Source organism: Aedes albopictus, chromosome 3, assembly GCF_035046485.1.
Source record: "Aedes albopictus strain Foshan chromosome 3, AalbF5, whole genome shotgun sequence".
Classification (NCBI taxonomy): domain Eukaryota; kingdom Metazoa; phylum Arthropoda; class Insecta; order Diptera; family Culicidae; genus Aedes; species Aedes albopictus.
The window spans coordinates 86738822-86743897 of record NC_085138.1 but is presented as its reverse complement, the minus strand read 5'-3'; positions in this window follow the sequence as shown (position 1 = coordinate 86743897).

Here is a 5076-nt window from a genome sequence, read left to right as displayed (position 1 = left end):
GACAAAAACCAATAAAAATACACTGTTTTTAGCTATGTTGCTCTAGAAAACTTAGTTAATTAACTAAACCAATCGATTCAAAGATGCCATTTGATAGAAAATTCAATAATCTTTCGAATATGGGTAAAAAAACTTCGATAAGATTGACCATTTTCAAGTTATTGCAAGTTAAGGCAATAAGAGTCAAAAACATGGGCAGTTCAATAACTATGTAACGGTTGAGATTTGACCATATGCGTAGAACAATTTTTTTCACCATTTATGGTCCTCTATCACCCTTTAAAATGTTTGCACTCAGGAACCTAACACCCTGTATATATAGATTTCAAATAATTTACATGTATTCTTCATCTCTGATGGTTAATAAAGGCTTGTAAGTTACATGTTTGCGGAAAAGTTTCAAATAATCTTAGCTGTTGTTTATTTGGGAGTGGTTGAACTTTAAGCTTAATTATCTCGGAATAAAGTTTTTGGCGTTTAGTTCGGTTTAGCAGAACCCCGGCCAGATAGTTCTGAGCTAGCTGAAGAATTTTGCCGAAGACAGCATCATTCTATCTTATCAGGTTTCTGAGATATGAGGGTTTGAACATTTTTGACACTGGCGCCGCCTAGCGGCCGAATCACGAACGCCGTTGCCAGTTAGTTCTTAACCTGCTGAACAAATTCGCCGAAGACACTATACTTCTATCTCATCGGGATCTTGAGATATACTTTGCGCACAGTATGTGGCCAATTTTGGTACCCCAAGACAATCCGGAATAACTCCGGAACCATGTGGACCAGGCACCCATGTCCCCGGCATCAAAAACTAGAAGAGTTTTTCGGGAAATTGTGAAAATTTCATCAAAATCCATCGAAAAACAAAAAAGTTATGACCATTTTTGTGCTTTTCCGAAGGTAGAAAATGTACGTTGGCTGGATGAAGGTTAAAATTCGGTTGACCCAATTTCCAGCGACACTGCCGTAAGTTTAGGTTTATTGTTAAGAAAATGTTGCAACTTTAGGTTAAGTTTACATATAAATACTTCTGTAAAAGGTTGAACTAGTTCAAAATACTTTTGATTTATTATCTTTTGAAAGAGCCCTAGGATTTTTGAAATCGGACGCAAATTGACGGATAGAAAATTAAAACATGTTTTTGAGGGGGTGACCTTAAACTTTAGATCGGAAGTGTATATACAAAAAGTTAATTCATACTTTGGGAATACCTTCAAAGATTTATCTGAGAAATCCTACAGGAATTCATCCTGGGCTTCCTTCAAAAAAATCAATAGCTTCCCTTACGATTTTCTCCAAAGTTTTTAATCTCCAACCCCAGAAAATAAATTCAGAACTTTTTCTGAAACCTCCCTTGTGATCCTTCCAAAATTGCTCCATAGATTCCTTAAGAATAAGACATTTCTGCAGAAGTTCCATTCAGAAAGTCTTCCACAGACTTCTTTTCAAAATTATTTTGACATGCTTTTGCTTTTGACTTGTTTTAGGAATAACTCTACAATTTCCTTCCGAATTTCCTCTAGACATATGTATCTCCAAAAATGTCTTTAGAAAAGCATCCATGGGTTTCCTCAGAAATTCCTCTGTCATAAATTCGTTCGGGGAAATCTTCCAGGGCATCCTTCAGGTACTCCTTCAAGAACTTCTCCGAGATGTTTTGCTCCTTCTCTTCGTACGGATTTTCTACAGGGATTCCTTTAGAAATTCTTTCGAATATTATTTTATAAACTCATTTAGTGATTTCTTTCGAAAATCTTTCGGGGATTCCTTTAACAGCTCGTAAACATTTTCTTCATGAAGTCCACAAAGGGTTTGTTGCAGTACCTCAACATTCTTCCTCTAGGCATTCTATTGAAAATTCCCGCATGAATGTGTTTATGAATTTCTTCTGAGATTTATCTGGAAAATTATGAGCTCTGAATAGAGATTCCTTCAGAACTTCTTCCAGAAATTTCTCCACCACTTCCATTTAGCAAAATTCTCAGATTTATTCCATGTACTATTTGAAAGAATTTATTCGGCAATTTTTCCGAGGAATTTCTACATAAATTTCTTAAGAAATACCTTTAGAGTTTCTTAATGATCTTCAAAAACATATCTAGCCAGTTTCTCCAGGTATTCAAGTAGGATTCCTTTCCAGAAAGTTCATAAGATATTCCAGCAGGGATTTCTTCAAAAAAATATTCTTTTGACATTCCTTTGGAGATTCATTCAAGAATACTTTTTGAGTTTTCTCAGGAATTCTACTGGAGATTTCTCTTTTAGATTTCTGCTTGGAGTCCTATTGAAATACAATCAATAATTCCTTAAAAATATCTCGAGAGACTTGTTTATAACTTCTTCGGGAGGTTTTTGCTGAAGATTCCCTCTAGAATTTCAGCAACGGATTTGTTTGAAAGCGTGTTTGAAATATTTTCCTTGGAGTTTATCAGAAATTCCTCTAAAAATATATTTGAAAATCCTGAAAAAATAGTTGGTTACCCAATTCTTGTATTTTCAGAAGTTTCCCCAGAAATTGTAGAAACAATTACTGGAAGAATTACTGAAAGAATCCCTAAAAAACCTAAACGAATCCCTAAAGGATTATCGATAATTAGAAAAAAAAAATCCTGAAGCAATTTCTAAAGTTATCTCTGGAGGAAAAATAGCTTGATAAATCTCTTGAGGGATTCTTGGAGAATTTCCTGAAGTTATTCTTGGAAGAATTCCCGGAGATTATGAAGATGCTTCTGGAGAAATTCTTGCTCAATTTCTTATACCATTTCAAAAGTAACCAAAATATTTCTGGGAGAGAACTGAAGGGATTATTTTTTAAGAAACCTTTGAAAGAATACCTGGAAGCATAACATTTCGGCCTACTTCATTCAGCTATCATCAGATACAAAACGTTTGATCGCCACCACTGTGGTCTATCAAACCCTATACACAGATCTCTACAGAGGGATCTGTGTATAGGGTTTGATAGACCACAGTGATGGCGTACAAACGTTTTGTATCTGATGATGGCCGAATGAAGAAGGCCGAAACGTTATGCCAAAGCTGAAACATGTCAAGGAATAGATTGTGGAGAAATTTCTGCTGGAATTTCGGAGGTATTTTTTGGAAAACTTTTTGAAACATTACCAGAAAAAATTTGGAAGAATTCCCGAAAGCTCCTGCAAGAAATCTTATGGCTGAATTAACCCTAAGCAATTCCTGGAGAATCTCTAGAAAAAAAATAAAATCTCTGTCAAAAAATCTCCTGGAAGGCTTCGAACTGGCTGGAACTGCATGTTTTGAAGAAATACTTGAAGGTATTAATGGAAGAACCGCTGGAAAAATTTCGAAAATAACTTCTTGAGAAATTTCCAGATGAATTTCTGGATAAATCCTTAAAAGAATCTGGAAGAAATTCTGATAATATTCTTGGATGAATTCTTTCAGCAATGTTTCAGGAAAAATCTAATTAAATCATGGAATCATGCATCTGTAGAAATCTATGTGGAAATTTACCAAAAAAAAAAAACTCTGAAGGAATCCCAGTAGGATGTTCTGAAAAATAACCCGTGAACTTCTATCAAGAATCAAGGTGGATCTTTTGAGAAATTTATTCAGTTACTTCTGTAGAAGACCTAAGCGAACATTTATACTGTCCAAAGGAATTACGGAAAAATAAATAAATCCTGAATGAAGTTTTTGGCGGTGTCGCTGGATGGCCTGGATGTAATCGTTGAAAAATTTTCATCAATGGGAAAACCCCATTCTGAAATAATTTTCAGGGGATCCCTAGAAGAATTCTTGCTGAACTCCTAACAAGAATTCCTACAAGAATGCCCTTTCCAATTACAGAAAAAAATCATGCAACAAGAATTCATTGAAGAGCTTCTCCAGAATAATTCTTAATGAGGCGCAATATTGAAGTTGGAAATGACGGGCGGCGTACTAGTTTATGGGGCGCTGAAATTTGTAAACCTTGAACCACCAGTTCAGATTTAACAATAACAGCACTGACTTAAACTCTATTGATACCACTTGAAGGCCAATGAATAAGGCCCCCAAAAGTTCCAGATACTTCTGAAACCTCTCGAAACCCCCCTTCTGTAGTGTTATCTGAACATCTGGGATGATTTTCGGCTTGGCAGTCGCAATTGCAATCAAACAATCAGATATTTTCCTTCATCCGACGTTTCGATGGGTATTACATCTTCTTCAGAAAATTAGAAGATTTAAGCTTGAAAAACGTTGGAATCGACTTCTTGAACACTAGTTATGATTTTGCCGTATTCAGTTCGCAACAACAACACTACTAACGGCAAATTTTATCTTTTATTCAGAATAACACCTAATCCTCCATATACAATAATGAGTCGGGATTGCCCAAATAGATTTTTACCTAAATAGATTTCAAGGTTGCTAAGTAGTGAAAAAAGGTGAGTGACTAGGAGATTCAAAGGACGGGTCTTGCGGGGTTTCAGAAGGCTTTCAAAAGAATTTCTGGAGGGAGGAGCTCACAGGCGTTCCCGAGCAGAGGAGAATAGCAAATTGATAACAACAGAATCACATAGCCTGTTTTTATATCATAATTTGTTATTGTTAACTTATCAAAATATATCTTTTTAATAACATGTTTTGTTGGGCAATCTTATTTTGATATATTCAAGTTGTTGGGATACATCCACAAGATAATATTTCAATAATATATTTTGTTGTAGAACATGTTTTGTTATTATTCTGCTATAGAGAATGTACAAATATGTATGTGATGAAAAATAACACAACAGTAACAAGTTAACAAATTTCCTGTTATTAAGTTGTAATTAATCTAACAAAACATGTTATTTAATTATTCTTCTAGTAACATTTTTTTTGTTATGATATGTGTTATTTTGCCGCTTATGACAGAAAAGTTTATAACATAATATGTTATGCTAATAATATAAAAATTACTGATTCCATTATACAGTTATTAGGCCAAAATAACATATTTTATTATGCTGTTGATATTTTCTTCTGCTCGGGTTACAGAAGTATTCAAGAGTGTTTTCGGGGTGTTCCGAAGAGTCCAGGGTACGTTACAGGGGGCTGCCCAACTAACAATCA